Source organism: Ptychodera flava, chromosome 12 (assembly GCF_041260155.1).
Source record: "Ptychodera flava strain L36383 chromosome 12, AS_Pfla_20210202, whole genome shotgun sequence".
Lineage (NCBI taxonomy): Eukaryota > Metazoa > Hemichordata > Enteropneusta > Ptychoderidae > Ptychodera > Ptychodera flava.
In genome coordinates, this window is record NC_091939.1 from 4,629,802 (window position 1) to 4,649,996 (window position 20,195).

At 38.4% G+C, this 20,195-nt stretch overlaps 1 protein-coding gene across 1 annotated transcript in view; it reads right to left on the bottom strand.

Moving 5' to 3' along the window:
* Nucleotides 1-12,655: 12,655 nt before the first annotated feature.
* LOC139144755 (probable RNA-binding protein 19) overlaps nt 12,656-20,195 on the bottom strand; it is an 87,972-nt gene continuing 80,432 nt past the window's right edge. The window contains exons 27-28 of the mRNA XM_070715485.1: nt 15,374-15,404; nt 12,656-13,080 (exon numbers count right to left, since the gene is read on the bottom strand). The gene's annotated coding sequence lies outside the window, so the exon portion shown is untranslated. The remainder of the gene's footprint in view (nt 13,081-15,373; nt 15,405-20,195) is intronic.

Consider the following 20,195-nt stretch of genomic DNA (forward strand, 5'->3'; position numbering starts at 1 on the left):
GGATCGATAATTTTGGACATCCCCACACGCCGAGAGCTTTGCCTGTCTCCATTTGAAATGTTGGAAGAAAAAGCGTACATCACGAAGAAAGTGCAAAAGTAGCCAAGTTTACCTTTTTTTAAAAAAATGTAAGAAAAAAGTTATTAAGTCACCAGCGGTGAGAAATAATTTCTAAAACTTTCGACATTTGTTTGTCATGTGGTGTATACACACAGGGTTATATGCTCAGAGCGAGTACGTTTGCCGAGGCTTAACCTGTTTTTGGGACCAGTCAAAGCTTTTATGGCTGATGTCCCTGGTTGGAAATCAAGCACGTTCCCGATAGTGTTTACCCTTACTACCTCGAGGCGTGATCGGTCACACGGTATGTTAAAAGCAATAGCGAAACATTCTCCCATATTACAGAAAGCTATTGTTCATCTGGCCTTCAAGCCGCCAGAAACCTGATTCAAAATATTGCATTTCTCTGATTTGGCATATCTCAGAGCCACCAGGCGTATGATATATTTATTTGACAGGATGGTCACCGTGACAACCAGGGGGGCCGATGGAGTATCGTTTTTGGAGAAATATCATCGGGCGCGGTCACAAAATATTTCTGAACAGCAGCAGCGAATGAAAATAAACAAATACAGAGGTGTATGGAGGTGGACAATAGTAACCTTTTGTGGCAATCACGCTTTGTTTATGTAGTTTTATGTATTCGCTGGTGTCCTTACTTAGGGAAGGAATTAAGAGCTGGATGCACCTTGATAGTTTATTCAATTAACTTGGGATGAGGTCGCGGTTCAGACGTTCTTCAGGTCTCTATCAACGAGGGGGTATACTTTTTGTGCAAGGTTTCTGTGGTTGCGGGTGAAAGTGGGAGAAGTTCAAAGCTGTGTTTAGGTCGGTGGTACCAGTCTGTCTGTCTCGAATTATTCCAAAACTATGGTTTATTCAAAAGTTAAAATCAATACCAAAAACAAGCAAACATTTGTGTAACTTCGAAGTGTGAGAATTAAAAAAACGCATTGTTGGGCTTGAAGTTGAATATCCCTAAGGTAAACCACAATCATCGACACTGTAAAATAAAACAGTTTGAGCTGAAACTATGTCCGGATTACCTTTGTTTAATCATTGCCCACATTGAGTAGCTTGTCCCATTATCGTTCAGCCGCATCGACCCAGCACAGCTTTACTCTGATTCAAATTGTATCGATTTAAATTTTGAAAACACATATCAAAAACTATTTACCCTGAGTTGACCCCTAGAGGGAAACGTTCGGACAGAACAGTTAACACGTGTGTGTGTTGCATTGGTCTAAAACTCGTCCGGTCATTTTTTGTCCCCGAGGGCATATTTTCGAGTTAAACTTTAATGAATATATCATCAAGAAAGTATTGCAAATTGTGGAATTACGTATACAGAGGCGGAATGCATTCAGTTATTGGCGTAAACTACAACTTACTGAGAATTTCACGCAAACTGGGAACAGAATCACTGTTACTTATCGAAGAATCTTTCTGATAAGTCTGAACAAAAATGGCAAATTGACTGGAAACTGTGAACACAGGGTGTCTGCTCCCTCACCTCCCTCCACTACAGACAGTTATGCCAATGATTTTATTCATATATTGAATGTTCCACGTCAGAGCCGATGAGTCAAAGACACTAATATCCTTATTCTCGCGATTTTAAGCTCGTCACTGCAACAATTGTTTGAAATTATCTGATAAGGAGACCCGATTGACGTGCTATATGTACACTGATGTGAAGCGTCTTCGTAAGGTCACAATCACTTCACCATGGTTTTATCGATAGAATACTTCTACCGCGTGAAACGCCACAAAATGTTGTTTGAAGGTCAAACAACAGTGACTAAAGTCAGTGAGTGCAAACACTGACCGCTGAAAATAAGTTTCTCATTTTTTGACTTGCGCAAAGTATATATAACTGGGCCAAAGCACCGATAACTTACAAGGATTGCGCTGATAAAGGGAAACTTTAATACTTTGAGATTGTCGTAAAATATACTCAGAGACCCAGAAATCGGCTGTATCGTAGCGTTGATACACGTTTCCCCCTCCCTCCCCGCACATCAAGATGTGACATCGTCAGAAGAAATAATGTAATAGTGTATGGCTTCTGCATCGCGACCGATCTTAAGCGAATTCTAATCTGTCAAAGTTGCGCGACATCCAACTCTTCTTAGGGGATAACTACAATAAAAACGACCAAATGGGAATCAATACATACTATGTGAGTCCAATTTCTTTTTTAAGTTGTCTGGGTGAGTACCCACTTTACAACAGTCTCCACAGGTGACGAAACAATCAACTTTGCGAGATGACCAGAACACAGGGCAATTTGGTGTGCGACGGGGAACCAAACCACACCAAACCGAATCAACGCTTGTGAGGGGAACAGCCATTCTTTCTGACACCAGTCCGGGGTAAAATCAACCACGTCATTGAACCGCAATTAAAATCGCATTACAAACAGTGTCGATATAGAACTGTGCAATTTCTCCTGCAGGAGGATAATTTTATTTAATCCTATAGCAAGCGTGTTTACTCTAACCCGGAGACACTTACAAGCCACTTAGAATTCGAGCCCCCTTAAAAATGCCCAAATACCTTATAAATTACCCCATTGTCGCACGCATAAAAGGCTTACGGAGGAAGCGAGTTGGCCAGAGTACAATTGACCAGTTAAGTTTGTATTTCTCGGCAGACCACTGGATTTGAGATTTACAAAGGTTCTCTGTTCCATCTAATTTGGCGCATCCAAGGTTGGACTGGTCCTCACCCTTTGTAGAGAATCCAACAATGAAAGTGATCGAAAACGCCTTGCTTTGCTGTCTCGCCAGTGACATAATTGCTTTCCTTTTTGAGACGTGTGTGTGTGTGTGTGTGTGTGTGTGTGTGTGGAGGGGATAAAACTGGGCCGGTGGAAATTTGAGGTGAAATCTATTAACTTGTCTGTCAAGATCAGGAATTGACTGGAAACATTCTTGGCGTGTTTCATCGACGTTGTTGATTGCACGTAGGTAACGGGGGCGTCTCTGAGGCCATGAAATGAACATCACTAACAGACAATTTCTGAGCATCACTGGCCTTCTCCAAATCACAGGCTTGATCTCGTCTTTTAAAATAATTTTCTTTGTTTCTGAAATCCCACCATGCCTCAGAAAATACCTTGCTTTTTGACTGCAAAACTTTCTCGCGTAAACTGTGGTTTGGTTTCCATTGTGTTGGTCTTACGCGTACTCCGATTGCTTGTTTGTTAATTGGTAGTTTCACGATGAGAGTAAGCCTTAATCTATGGCCCCTGGAGCTAATCACTCCGGGCTCTGCCATACCAATACGTAAAGGCTAGGGAATATTTAATGCATTTAGTTTTGACCGGCCAGTTCCTATAGCGGGTAACAGATTTCAGATTGAAATGGTGGACCACATGGGTGAGCAGGTCGAGAGTGCCTTTAATAGACATATTTGATGAACGTTTTTCAGCTATGTTTGCTTGGCAAAACAGTGAAACTACCATATAAGCAGGCTCTTGAGATAGCCACGCACGTATACGTATACATACATACATACATACATACATACATACATACACAAATACATAATTCTATATACATACACATGATATAAATTACACACATACTTGTATATACGTACATGATTAGACTTATTTTACTTAATTGAGACCTTTGTCATACTTTTAATCCAGATACCGTAATGAGTGAGATTGCAATAAAGGATTAAAATATTATTATTACACTAATAATTAGTAGTAGGATATATATATATATATATATATATATATATATATATATATATATATATATATATATATATTTGTATGTATGATATATATATATATATATATGTATGTATATATTATGTATGTATGTATGTATGTATGTATGTGTGTGTGTATATGGATGATGATGATGTGTGTGTGTGTGTGTGTGAGTGTATACACATTTGGCACATTTTCATTACAAACATCTTTAATCTGGGTTTTAAAACTGTACTTAGAGAACTTGCCCGTGTCTGAGAGTAAGTCTATTTTTAGTTGACAATTAAACCTCCATTTTTAAAACGTGGAGGATCTAAAATAAACACGAAATAGATGCTTTACGGCACAGTGGACAAAGTCTTAATCTCCGACTACACCTACGAACGAATGCCATATAGAGTTCCTGCAATAACATTTCCCGTCTCGTCGTTGAAAGTTTGACGTCACCTTCGGCAGTTGTCCTATACGAGTCCACACTCTTTGATCTTCGATGAAATCTTGGTTGTCAAAGTTTCTTATGAAGGGGAAAACAGAGACGAGAGGAGATAATGGAATGACAATGCACGTGACGTTGAGAACAGAAGATGTGAACTGCAGACTGCTTGAAGAAGGTCTGTGGTGAAGACAAATTTGACGGTGGGGGACATCAATTGACAGGAGGAAAGAGACACAGATACAGTCTGGCAGACGGAGGAAATGACACGCGGACAAACAGACAGACAGAAAAACAGGTGGAAAGACGAGACACACAGACAAAAAATACAGTGGTGCTTTTATCTGAATGAGTTTAATGTCATGGCTCGTTTTGGCGCGGTGGGTCAACATTTCTGTTTCCGATATTTGCTATCTTTGGATTGAAGAATCTTGACGACATGCCAAGAAAAACTGTCAAATTTGCTTTCTTAAGAGCTTAAGTCTAGAAATATTAAGTGTTACCCAAAACACTATTTAGGGGCATTGTTTTGTTGCCGTAAGTGTTTTAGTCTGTTGAAGTTTTAGTGCGCTTAGAGCAGAAGGAGATCAACACAAACGTGTATCTTTTGACGGCATGACTGGCTCTGTTTTTCCGACACAGCCATCGGCAAAGTGTAAAGGATGACGCTGTTGACAACCCGCTTATCAAAACTCCACATTGCTGTCTTGTCTCGCTATTATATGCCGCTTTATTTTGACTGTTAACATGCTCAGCCATGAGTGAAGATAACAGCTTGTTCGCTTTTCCACTCTCTCGATCGAGAATGTCCATGCACGGGTGCTGTGCGGAGTTTCGAGATAGGCAGATGGAGAAGCAACGGCATTGTTTGCATCGTTTGGTCGGACTTGGACTCAGAAACCGAAACTTTACGAAGTGAAAGATTATATTTTTATTTCCAACTGGAAATCTGAGAGCAAGAAAATATCTATCGCTTGTAACCTCGATCTTGGTTCGAGTGAAGCATTTTGTGAGAACCACACTTGATTTCCCTGTCGTGTCTTTATCCTTTAGGCCCGAATCTGCAGATCTGTATGTCCAAGAAAACGGAAAAAAATTATGCAAACAGTTTTGAGCTCAGCCATAGATACTACACTGGATGTGGATGAAGCGATAGCGAGAACCTGTGAGTAACATAGAGAGAGAGAGACATAGAGGGACACACTGCCGGGAAGGGTGGGACAGAAAGCGAGGTCGGCAGATAGCCTGACTGACTGACTGATAGAGACGGACAACGGACTTAGGGACAGGAAAGCAGAGCAAACGTGAAGGTAAGTCTGATGATGCCGGGAAGTAGAATGAGAATCGCGCTATGCAAACGCCGTTTGTGAGTGAGGGTCAGGGGTCACAAGTAGTGCACCGAACATGAACACGCCATCACACGTCGCATCGTATGGCACTGACGCGGAAAATTTCAAAATTCGACATATTAAACTTATATTTTACCACAAAGTCGACGCCTTCTTTAATTGTAGCAAAACATTTGCATTACATGGTAATAGGTGGTTTACTTTTATACTTTTACAACATGTGTTGGAGGTCAAGCGAAGGTTATCGAGCACTTTTGTGAGTGCGGTGTCCAGGTGTGCGTCAGGATGTTTGACGCGGGCATAACAAGGAACGTTGCTTTTGGTTCGGAAAGAAACAGCAGCGGGCAGAAAAGTACAATTGAACCCTCTAAAAAATGTGAAGCTCTTCGCATGCTGTAATAGTATACAAGGTGTATGTTGTCGATCACATGTCTAGCAAATATCAAGCAATTCGTGACCTCGAATCCGAAGAACAATCGTGCACTGCCATTTATACTGAGTCTACTTTCTGTCCCTACAAACCTCCATCACCCACCTCAATTGATCTATCAATATTGTATAACCCTGTCATCTACCAGTATGTCTATTGTATCCTCCCTCCCTCCCCCCTCTCTCTCTCCCTCTCTCTCTCTCTCTCTCTCTCTCTCTCTCTCTCTCTCTCTCTCTCATATCAAATATATAATAAATAATCATATATCGATATGAAAGTATACCGATGTTCTCGTGGGAAATTACAGCGCTCGATATACTGTAATTTGTGTGTGTATATTACAGTGCTCGATGTACTGTAATATATATATAATATATATATATATATATATATATATATATATATATATATATATATGTCAGGGGTAGTTATTGTATGTTTGTACACACACACACACACACACACACACACACATATATATATATATATATATATATATATATATATATATATATATATCTATATATATATATTATATATATATATATATATATATATATATATATATATATATAAAATTATGTCAGGGGTAGTTATTGTCCAAAACACTAATTACAATGTAGTTGATTCACTTGAGAGATTCGAAGGTTGATATTCTATGGAAAATCTTCCTAGATCCTATCTACAATTCTGTGTCACGATTTGGCTAATTAATATACCACACTGGTGACTCAAAGCTCTGATATGTCTGATGAAAAGCATAATGAGCTGTGACAAATAGTGTGGCGAGACTGTCGCTGGCGAAACTGATCGTGTCAAGAGAGAGGCGTGGAAGTAGAGCTTCCATCAGGTGTCCACGGTAGCCTGCGCCACTTTCACCGCCGTCTGAATGAAGACACGGGGAAAAACGGGGCTAATTTTAAATAAAAATTGCAGGTAATGGCAATTACTGTGTCTCGGTCCGAGCCCGTGTCTCCGCGCGGCTAGGGGTTCTCTCGAGAACTTGACAAAATTTGATGGGCCAGTCACCCTGGCTGGCACCGAGCGTCGATAAATCAAAGCTTTGCTGAACCACGTTGACAGATGAAGGGAATCCAAGCTCCCTGCAAACGCCTGAGTAGCTGTTAACACTTAACGAGGAGAAAGGGCACCCGCTTCAACGAAGGATAGATTCGTCAAGCACGCTTGACAAATTTCGTTAAATTCTGTCGATCCTAGCGAGTGTCCATCCGTCGACGATGAAGATGGCTCTCACGGGAGTCCGAGATTTTAGTGCCGAAGAAACTTTTTTTTGAATGACGGTCGTACTTACGCACTGCCCAAAGGATCTCAAGGGTCGTAAAAAATCGGGGTCTATGATACACCTGTGGATTTTCTGAAGAATGGTGCTATAAATTTTAAAAAAGCGACTCTGCTCTTTATAAGGAAGACGTGCATTGTTTCGATGACGATTACTGATCAACACTCGTACAGCTGAAGCTATAAAAATCTGTTAGACCGTTAAACTTGATAACCAGAGTTACACTTTTGTTTTTATTTTAATTTTTTTACCCCCGTTTTACAATTATTCACATAAGTCTGATTAAAATCGCTGTGTATAAAAATTTTATTTCAAGGTTAATTGTCTTGTACGCACTTAACATCCAACGCCGTCGGAGATATCGCAAGCGCAAGATCCAAAAATGACGCAGTCGGCCCTTAACCTTGCCACTGGGTATGCACGTAATTACGGGTACTTGTTACAATGAAGTTCACGGTCGTAATGTGTGGGTGACGAAAGAGCGACAAGCTGGATAAAGCAAATCCTCAAAAATACAGGTCAGAACGTTGTCCTTGCTATCTGATTAGAGAGTCGTACTTCACCACTTCTGAAATAATACATACATATTTGTAAATCAACTTCCCCCCGTACTTGTATATTTTGCAGTTGGGTTTTCGTCGAGAACAAATCTCAGAATTTCATATTCGAAGCTTGTACCCAGAGTGCCTCCAGTTATACTCTGCACAGTTAATTCTGGCACCTGTTTGGACGGAGTCAGTGTTGTTGATGTGGAGGAGAGAGTGAACGAATGTCACACCTCACTCAGCCTGAGCGCGTCCACTCTTCACGCTGTTCGGTTTGCACGATTTTAGAAGAAAACATGATCGGCGATCCTATGCCAGGTAAATTTACTATCAGTCCTCCAAAGGAAAAAATACGTGTTCGCCTTCCGGTTTTCAATCCTCAAAAGGGAAAAAAGTCGAGCAAGGCGTCCAGTACTATCAGAAAAGTGAAATCTGCTTTCTTTCTATGCAGCTTGGCGTCCACACACAATTTGACCGCACAAGTCTATTCATGGCGCGTATAACCAATGTACTGTATAAAGCGACGCTTTCTGTTCAAATCCCAAATTAAATTTGATAAAATCTTAACTACTTGTGCATTTATTATGGCCAGAAATTGAGAATTATGGCCAGTAATTGACGTAATAAAATAAGAGACAGCGTACACGTACTTTCCTGCCTCGCAGGAGTCTCTGTCGAGCGTGCTGTCTGTCGATAATAAATTATTCTATTTTCTGTGGCGGGAAAAGTAATGCTGTTGCAACTAAGCTTAAATTTCGGGACTGTACGACGATAGGTTGGAAAATATGTATTTCTTCAGAGTTTTTTTTTTTACAAGTAATCTCATGTATCGTATTGACTGTCTGAAAGCTCATCTGGCGGCTTTGTAAATGCTATTGTGGAATGACAAGGATCAAGTATGATTTGTTAACACGGGGTTAAATTGTGCAGCAACTTTCAAAATCATGGCGGCAAGCTTACAAAAATGGTGGCTGTTTACATCTTTTTTTTTCTTCGACGCAGAAATACAGAACATGTTTATCACTCAGTATTGGTGGAATACACACTTATGAATTGCAAAATAAAAATACCTCAGCTATAACACAGACGAGCAGCGGTTAAAACAACCGAAGCGGTATTTCTACCATAAAACCAGATTTAATATCAGAACAATAATTGTTGTCATTGTCAGCGATAACAATGGCAGCGGTGAAAAGTACTGATGTACTTTGTAACGCTGTCATTTGTGGACAGATGACGGACTTGTCATTCGTTGGACGTTGAGTAGAACTGGAGAAGACCTTTTTATGGCTGAAATAGTATTTTGGGTAGTAACAGCTAAAAGTAGACGGAAAGGCACATAAACGCCTTTGACTTTGAACACAGCAAGAGGCAGGTGGCCGACAGAGGAAAAAAACCCGAATTTATGGCCATCATCCTTTTTGTCGCAATCAACACAATGGCAGAATGCCCGGATTAAAGCAGTTGTCCAGAGCGCTGGTAACACGCAATCGCCATGCAAGCAATCATTTGCCAATATTTAATCTTCCGCGCTGCAACTACACCGTTTTCTGCGTAGAGATCGGACACACGTTTTTCAAATCCCCCAGTATATCGCCGATTGCGGGTAAAGCCGGTTACGCACTCCGAGCTATAAAAAGCACCCCAACTTTAATGGCCCTTTTTGGCGAATTAAAAACAATGACTATTTCGGTCTGCCTGTGTCAATAGAATTATGAACTGAATTTGATGTCTTATCAGGTATTTGTATCAAAAACATGACTTGCCATTTACTGCAATAAGCCAACCATTTAAACCTGACTCGTCCGCCTGTCTCCCTAGAAACGCATAATACTAGTCACTTGGGGGCCCAGATTGAGAACCTCCAGGTGCCTGTGGAAACACGATGACTGGTTTTTGTCTCACAAAAATGAGATTTGTAAACATTGAGGATGACACAGAAAACAATGTCATGTAAATACGGCGATACAATGTGAGACTTTTAATTCTCTGATTAGTTGCAGAGAGACATTCAGCCACTGTAAGAGTCAGGAATTTTTAAAAAAGATTTTTTGAAAATGCGGGACTCCAGCCATAACTGTATCCAGCGGCAACATTGCTGCCACAAATTTTACTGTTAAAACCATTTCCGCTACTTCCTGATGTTAACATTAACTCCGTTATTCCATATAAGATCTCTATTTAGTTCGTTTTTCTTTTGAATCTTCTTTATGGAACAGCACACTTTCAAACTGAAGTAGCTGTGATTTGTGGGAAAGATCTCACCGTACAGAAGTTTTGCTGTATATTTCACAAAAAAAAAAAAAACTGAAAAAATGAACAAAATTGCAAGATCCTACGGACCATGAATTCTCACATAAAAACTTGCATTGGAGATTAACCATTTCATTTGATCTCTTTTGATCATGGAATTCACTGCAAATGTAGTCTGGGTGTTGACAACATTTGATTGCACACCATAAACTGAATGGAAACAGTTGCTGCATATATCGTCACAGACAGGTATGAGGGGACAAGCACAAAGATCTGAACTTTAAAATTTACGAGTTATGGAGCAATAACAAACACATAAAGCGCTGCTTTCCATCAATGCTGAGACTACAGTTCTTTACAGTTGGCCTAGGGGAACTTTTTTTCCATGCAATAAAATTAGCTCTCCCTGTTTCCTTTGTTTTGCTTCTGGGATTTTCCCCGAGATCTCATCTTTGTTTGGAAGATTCGGTAAATGAGACCAAATTGGGTGCGTCCACTGGGAGGCTGGTCCATGTATCAGATCAGTGGCTGACTCACTGCCAGGTTGACGAATGTCTTTTATGGCAATAGAGACGAGTTTTTAATGTTTACTGATTCACAAGAGTGAAATGCTGGGCTTCTCACTTGGTAAAAAAAACCAAAAACGGCACACGCACAAAAAATGATACCTGGGTTTGGCATGATCTTGTAACCATGGAAACAAACCCTCATTGCATCAGTTGGCATTTCCAATGAATAGATACCATGAACCTGATAAATACGAAATTAAATTTCATCAAATTGTAAAAGCTTAAAAAGAGTTACAGCACATCATCTAAGCTTTGATTTGTCTTGGGGGATGTTTGTCTACAAATTGTGTCTATTTCGGTCTTCTCTCTATAGCACGGACTTTGAGCAAATGTGCATACTGCATCATGACCACGGCACCCTACGTTGTCCTTTCAGACTAACTTGCGCTGACTTCTGTGAAACTGATAACACAGCTACAAAATCAACTTTCTCTTGACCTCATCTTTGCAATCAATCATGAGCTCCAACAGGAGATCATTCTCATGGGTCAGAGTTGACAGGGGTGCATCCACGGGGTCAAAGTTGAAAGTTGACAGGGGTCAACCTGAGGAATCGCAGTTGAGAGGGGTCAATCTGTTGGGTTAGAGTTAAGGGATGGAGAAATTTGATTATTAAATTGCATATGAAATATTTTTAGGTTCCATGAGATGTTTTTTTGACATCTTCCAGGGTATATTTGAGGAAATGATGAGTGCAGATCTGCTGGGATTGTTCGGAAATGAAGAGTTGATTCTGCAGGGATTTCCAGCTGTGGTAAAACTGAGATATGTTATAGTCACACAATGGCAAGTACAGTTCATCTGATTATGGTGTGTGTACAATTAATATGATTTTAGCAATGTTTATGATATCTCATTTTGTCGCCAGTGACATATGTGTACTTTATTTGGATTCATTACACTGGGATATATTCATGTCAAGCAATTAACCCTCATGAGAATTAGTGTAGATGCACTTGTAACAGTATAAAAGTGATTTGCGGGATTAACATTTAGACACAGAAAAAAACACTTTTTATCATATATTTGCAGTTCCTTGAAAACATTGCTTGAAGCAAGATGCATATCAAATTATGGGAGTGCAGAGTGACCTTGAGTGTCTCAAGGTCACAATGATGATTGCCATGTCAGTGAATTGTGCTTATGGCTTCATTGACAGTGACTTTTTAAGTATTATTTTGAAGTATTTTAGTTTAGTTACAGAATACACTTTCTTTTTCCAAATCATGTCAAATGTTGTCGATACAGCCTATGTAACGTCCACTATTTTCTGTCAAGAGCGTAATTTCAGTCCAACCTAGAATTCTTTTGTCAACAATAACACCGCATTTTGGACAAAATGTGTTCATTTCTGTGAGGGTAACACCATTACTTCATATTTCGTCCTAAGTACATTATGGAGGAAGAGCTAATGAACTTGTTCTCTGAAACAAAAATAATGATAACGCTATCAAAAGTTCAATCTTGTTGGCCCTTAAAGGTCTACCATGTAGGCGCTGCGTTTCTTTTGTGGGTTGTACCTCTGGTGATTTTATACTACGTTTGACAAAAACATATCCAGCGTGATGAGCTGATCCCCATGATAGATCTCAACTGGTGATGATGACAAAACGTGCTCCCATCTCTAGTAACTGGCATCTATGAATGATGGTTCCCCAAACCAACCGGCAAATGCACCAAGTGGGGGCCTTTCAACTCAAAATTTACGATTGGTAAAGTGGAAAAACTTGTTTCGGCTAATCAGGTGGAAGGAATTAATGAAAAACTGGCGGATGAGGTGTTGGAAAAATGTACGGTACGTCCCATGGACCCAAGTTTCAAAATTGATCCATCAAAAATGTGAAATATCTGATTCTCTCACAGTCTAAATCTAAATTAATTGACGGCACTGAGTGAAAAATTGATGTTTCTGACACTTTAAACAAATTGTCACAGCATGTTTTTTGTGAACACTGAAACAAAGGCATTCAGCGACATCTGCACCAGTTGTGTCAAAACACATCCCATAATACTTTATTATTATTATTCAATGGTTATTTACATTTAAAATCTGATACAGGCTGTACTTGAGCATTCAGGAAAAAAGCAGATGTTTTGTTTCATTGTTCGTTGAAGTCCCATTGACCATGGTCGATGTTGATCCAATTCTTCCATTACAAAGTGATGGCCGCTGATTGTCTAACACAGTGCGGCCAGAGTGCTTGGAAAATCCAATTATCATGTAAATAGGCAGGGTCATAGGTCAACTGATGTTGGGGAGCAACAACTTGCCTCATTGAAATTATCATGTCTGTTTCTTTCATACAGGATAGAAATTTCCGTATTATCGTAGCTTGATTGAAGACACGAAGTTTCCTGAGCAAATCCCAGAGACACAAAACTAGTTCATGCTGCAAATGACTTCTATACACCTAGAAAATATAAAAAAAAAACCAAACATCAGACGGCAAATATTAGGGTCACGTGCATTAATGAGTGTCTTGGCAGTCAAAATTTGTAGGCCTCAATTTTGATATTCCTTGTCGACACTGAAGAAAGTGTCTCCCTTTTAGAATGTTAACAGTCTTTAGGGGCTTGGACATTGGATCAACATCACAAAAAATAACTGAACATAATCATCTGGTAGGCAAATTTTACAATTTATCAAAGCATTAGCACGCAATGTGCAGGTGTCAAACTTGTGAAAAGTGACAAATTTAAGAGATGACGATTACAGATATATCTCTTTTCTATATATCTTAGCATACATTTTATTGTATGCCTGTATGACTGTACACGTTGCCGGTCCCCTTGTCAATAAATTCATCCACTCCATGCTTATTTTGATAACAGTTAACATTTCATGACAGTGAACGAAATTAGGTGAAAGCTTTTTGTAAAGCATAGAGATTCCCAAAAATTGAAAAAGATATTGAAAAGACTATTTGAAAAAAGACAGGAAAGAGTGACAGGCAGGGTGGATGGGGACAGATGTTATCATTGGACATTGAGTCACCGTACAGTCATTAAATGAGGTGTTTACTTGCACACTGTGGCTAATAAAAGCACCCTCGTTACAAAATGTGACCATGACATTGTGCAAAAGAGATAGTTTATGTTGAGTACAGTTAACTCTTTGAAAACTGTAATTTTTCCCACCAAAATTTTAATGAAGCATTTTGCCAATTTTTTATAAATGTTTCTGTATTTTTTTGATAATTCTAGACCAAAAGGACACAACTTTTTATTGGCAATATTGTTTGATCAAAATTTCAGGAAAAAATGTGAAAAAATTGTCCAAAACTGAAAAAAATTGTTTGTGTCATATTTTATTAAAGGTGACAAAAATTGACTTTGATACTCAAAGGGTTAATGACGGTATTTGGGTGTGCAGCTGTTGTCAACTGCGTGTTACGTTTTCAAACGACTGCAGTATTTCATCAAATGCACTAACTGTGTAGTAAAGACGGACACAAATATGACCAATATTTTCCATGAATTCTCAATAACAATTAAGTATTTCCATGGTTTGGTTTCTCACTGACTCTAGCCATGAAAGCGAATTAGAAAGTTGTCTACTTTCTGTGTTTTGAACTTGAAACCACGTCATATGACCACAACCTTTTCACTGTGATAGACGCTACTTTCAAGACAAGAATCATTTGTGCATCTGTGCAAGGCTGCCTCATGTGTGAACAATAGAATGCCAACACATATTTTAAACAAAACCACCTAAACCAACATGTGAAGTGTAGATGAAAACACGTGCTGACAAAAAAAGATATCAGTGATATTGATGTATAATGCGTAACATCTGCATCAGAAAAAATAAATACAAAGTATAAAGGATCCTGCCTTAGGCATGAATTTGAGCCGGAGATTATACATTGGAGTTGAAAATTGATGTTGTGTGTACTGTTTCATGTTAGCTTTGTGAAATCTAGCAAATGTGGCCATGAAATCTGGGTTCTTTGGGGTGATATAGGTAACACTATCCTGAAATTATATCAATGTAAATATATGATTATTGAAACTTTAAACAAGCAAGTCAAGAGGGAAAGAAAAAATTTCGTTATTTAAAAAACAAACTGATCAAGAACTTGACTGAAAAGTACACTTGGATTACTGTATGTACAAAAACTGTTCTTGCTCATAGCAATGTTGACAGTAGTTAGAATGACGCTGACGGGGAAGAAAATGGATTTAACCCTTTCATCACAATGGTTTGGCCCAAAACCATTGTTATGAATAGTGATTGCGGACCTGTTTACATGGAGTAGGGGTAAACAGGTTTCAAAATGAGGGCTTATTCAAACTTTGACAAATCACTGTTGGACCTCAATTTTAATTATTACTACTCCAAGAGCTACGACATAATCCTTCTACATACATTCAACCTTTTGATATGAACTAGATATTGTTTTTTTAACAATAAAATATTAAAAAATAGACTTATAACACATTGCGTCACACAACTTTGCAGTGCTATGCCTCTGTTTATAGCTTTTAATTTCATGTTTTATGCAAACTTTGTACTTTCGGTGGAATCCCCTGCTGATACGTAGGCTTTACTACTGAAAGGAATTTTTGTTCAACATTTTGAAAACAAATCACAATATTTTCCTGATAAAGAGGCAATTTTTGTTATAGTACATGAAAGGAAATGATAATAGGAGTGTTGTACAGCAGGAAGTAAAGATTAATTTTAATCTTAAATCATCTTACCTCTGTTTTCCTGTATATTGATCCATAAAACCTAGTAAAAAAATGGAAATACATTAAAATCCAGTTGTGAAGGGGTCAGAATGAATGTAAATCCATTGTACATGAATTCTGCTATGTGTGAGGAAAAAAAATACTACACTGTGCTGGGTTTGAAAAACAACATTATGGGAAACAATCTGCTAGAGACACTATCAAACACCGGCATGTGCAATGGTAAAATTAAGAACATACGACAGAAATTGCACTTGCTGCAGCAATGCCTAATGCTTTCTATTCTGAGCATTGACTTTCAGACGGCACATCAGCAGCTCTTAGACTTGTCAATTAATGTGCAGAGAGGGGGAGCATTGACTGTCATAAAAATCTGGATAGTTAAAAAAAAAGAGCCGGTGACAGTTAACAGTTCACAGTTTGTTTCCTATTATTAGCATCATGGTGTGTTTTTATGATATCTCTCTGAAAACATCCACATGCTGACACTAGGGGGATGAATGGCTGTGTGTAAATCAGAAGCCAGCAGATTTCAGCACTTTTTTTTTTCCTTGACTCAGCAGGGGCAGCCCTCTCAACATTCAAGGCCCGATTTCCTGACAGTAAAATAAAATTCAAAGGTCAGGCAGGAAATTAGCAAAGAAATGAGAAAATGTGCGAAAAGCGAGATTTGTGTATTAAAGGTAGTGGGAAGGTCGCGACACGGCAGATAAAAATGTTAGCAACCACGCCGAGAACTGTTAACTGGTTTATTTTCAGATAATAAAATTTGCTGTTTTCGCTGACCTTTTGTGACCCTAATATTGGGAATGAAATCAAAGCTATGCTGACGCAAATTATCTAAATGCCTCTGATTTTCACAGCACTTGAAAATCTGCAGATAACATCCACCTAAATTTATACACTAAAAAGAAAATTTACGATTTCAGAATTTCCCCTTTGTAGTGGATTGCAAATTATTTTCAGTCTACTAACGTGTATGTAACTGGTCTTCTAAACAAGAAATCTTTCATGTTGAGTTATTGAGTGTTCAATACTTCATTTAATTTCCTATTATGTAAAAAACCCTTAACACAGAAAACACAGGATAAAAACCAAGTTTTTTTCTCTATTCAAAATTTTGAAATTTGAAATTTATTACTCGGATTACATTACTTTTCGATGAGAAGTTAGTTTGTTTTGACACTTGGACGACTCCGCAACGAAAGGACCTAAAAGGCTGCAAAACCATTCCTGACCCAGAGAAACCCAAAACACCGTACAGTAATTAGTAAACATCTCCCAAATACAGTTATGTAAAATTAGACAATGGCCTCTGGCCCCAAAAGTAATGCAATTCGGTGACAATCTGCAATGCAATAGATGGGTTGGGTATGGCATGCATATTACAGAAATTCAAAACACACCACAACGGTATGGGTTACAAGTATCGTTATGCACTACATAAATTCCTAGTAAAATAGAAATCAATATTGGTTAGGCTTACAATTTTCTAAACGTTGTGATATTCCACTGATTGTCACAGCTGAGTTGAATATCCCACCAGCTAACGTTCACTTCAAGTCAGTGACAAGAGAGTACAGCCTAATTCAATGCCGACTGTGTACACTGAACAAAGGACGCACTCGTTTAACGAAACGGCGAAAAATGACAAGTTTACTTGCACACTCCGGGCCAGTCTCTCAGCTCGGGAGATGGAAAACTAAAAATGAATGAAACACCACTAAAAATTTACCACGCCACAAGGGGCAGTAATTTTTCAGAGAAGGGGATTTACTGACAAGCCCATTCAGCAAGTAGGACATCTACCTATAAAAAGATCTGAACGAGAGACAAATTTATGAGCCCATAAGCGCAGGATTTATGTTGGTTTTAATGGCGCCGAAAAGTTCTGCATGTTCCTTTACCTGCAGGCCATGTTCCTGAGATCTTTATGAAATCCATATTCCTGTTTTTCTAGTATGTAATATTTGATAACTGTGATGTCGTTAAAATTTATCCCGGGAACTAGCCTTGACTATCAGCCACTGCTTCAGATCCTCTGCACACAACATTGAGCATCAAATCACAGAGATCAGTAATTTAAGTGATTTCATTGGACAGCCCACAGGTGCATATTTGATTTCAAAAAATCTCATTTAATAACACTTTCTGTATTATTTCTCAGTACTTTTGGTGATTCAGCAATGTTATTGGTTATTATACACTTGAACGGTTTAATTTGAAAAAATTGTAGGTTTCATCCGCATACATATCAGTCTATACATTATGTCATACATTACTTGAAAACTTAAAATTTTTAGAGTTTATCAATATCAAGAAATCCTTAATATTTTAATAATAGATGGACAGGAAACCACAGTCATAGAATTGCCTTGACGACAAAAGTTTATGAACTTGACTGATAATTGGATTTTCTTTAAATACCTGTATTAAAATTAAAGTTGTCTGAAGACTTGATGAAAACTCAATAAGTAGGTAAAATAAAAGTCCATGTTATCACTCTGGTTTTTTTCCCCTACTTTTTGGCAAAACTGCACCTGCCTTACATATCCTTTAACTGGGTTTTTACAGTCAACCATCTGAGGTACAGCTCCAACTGTTCTGGGCATTATCTAGATGTTCTATTAGCTTATCTATGCATATAACGGGAGATTTTGCAGAGGAAACGTAAAACCCATTTAAAATGATTCACTATCTCTTTGTCCGTTTTATTTCTAAAGTACACAGATTGGGTCAGAATAAACTTCCACCTTTTTCTCACACAAAAAAAATTCACCTTTCAGGTTTATTTTCCTCGTTTCCTTTTTAAAAATTTATTCGCAGACTTGCCATGCCCCGTAAACCAACACCCAAGTGTCATCACCAAATAAAACAGACAACAGTGGAAAGAAGTCACCTTCTTTTGATAAAAATCCAAAGCGCTTTCACGGTCGTTCTGGCGGGAAAATATATCAGTGATGAAAGGGCTAATTTATTATTCATTAAGGAGAGGAAATCACACACAATTGCTCTCAATATTTCAGTCTTAATGCACAGCAAAGTGTTCAATGTAACTCAACATCAGTGGCCCTAACGGTATACTCCTATTGAAAATCAACAGTACTGTATTTCTACACTGTATTTAGGCAGATCCATAAGGCTTTTTTGCACTCGGTCTCTCTGTGTCTCTGTCTCTCTCTGTCTGTCTCTCTGTCTGTCTGTCTCTCTCTCTCTCTCTGACTCTCTCTCTCTTACTGATTCAAAAAATGTACTCTCTCCAAGATTAACTTCACTATGGTGGTATAGTATACTCTTTTAGCTGTTGAGAGTTTATCTGGAAGGTTTGACGGTTCATGAAAGCTGCACAGTAACCGATGAAGAGATAAACGTTGAAGGACCCATTATTTATGAGTTACGAACTATAACTCAGACACATATGCTTTGCAAACACAGCGGAAATTCAATGAGGACCGTTACTTCATTGCAACGACAGGTGACTTCAGAGTTTGAGTGATACCCTATACTCTGTGTTATCATTTGGCAAAAATCAGTCAAAATTACTCTGCGAATATCAGTCCTGCACTTCATTAAATAATGCACGGTCCTGAGTATTTTCACCAACAGGTATGTTATTATTGCATCATCAGATGTATTGCCCCAATTAATAAACAAAACAGAGATTCCAAGCATGAAATATTTCAAAACTTGATTTTCAGTTATAATGGCGGTAGTGTATTTGCAATATTGAGAGATATGTCATGGTTAAAACTTGTCACAAAGCACCTGTGTCTAGGACTTGGGGGACATCTTCAATGACAGCTTGAGATGGAGAACATTGTTGTTGACGTTCTACTCTTATTAAACACGTCAAGGAGAGAAAGTTTGTCCAAATTGTCAGAACGGTGTAATTTGTACTTTGAAAACATTACCCCTTTGAGCGCCAAAGTCTATTTTTGTCCCCTTTATAAAATAAACTCCAGTCAATTTTTCTCAGATTTTCGCCAAAAATTTTGAAAAAAAACTGTAGCCAACGACATGTGATGTCCATTTGGTCCAAAATTATCAAAAAATTCCAGAAAAATTCATAAAAATTGTTAAAATTTTGCACTAAAATTTTGGCAGGAGAAAATTACAGCGTTCAAAGGATTAATGTTCAAGCACATGAGCAACCTAGAGAGCCGGAGTTCTGCAATGTTTTAGGGTCTAAAACATACTTTCTATCAAACTCAGTAAATATTTTGATGGGATTGCTATTCGTTGGTTATCTGAATTCTCAGTGGATGGGTCTCATTCCAGTGAGATGGAAAACTTTTTTTTACTTCAAAAAGAGGTCAACAAACTTCTCACGTAGGTCATTGTACGGGAATAAACAGGCATTTTGTATAGAACGAACCGTAAACTTTTCCAAGAAAATACACATTTCTTAGAGAGTGGTGTAAATTAATATCCAAGGATACTTGATGAGAAAACTGAATTTCCATGTGATGTAGTAAGGAAATCTGCAAAACGCGCATTGCACGGTAGATTTCTTTTGGAAGTCACATTCCTGTGGGTACATTTTCACGCAAACTTTGGAAACAACTGTAAAATAATTTGTGTGTAACCTGAGGCAATCCCCTTTAAAATAAGCTCTAAATGTAGCGGGAGTGAGTTTGAGGAAAAGTTTATGGGCCACTGTAAAAGTAATGGTACAACATAGGATTAAATTTGCGTTTTGATGGCCACCGTTCCATCCAGGTTCTGACGTACTTGGAGCAGACAGGAATTGGGAAATCATTCACTGTGCACAGGTCAACTAAAAGTCTCTACCCTGATAATAAACATTCTTAATACTCTGGCAATCACAAGC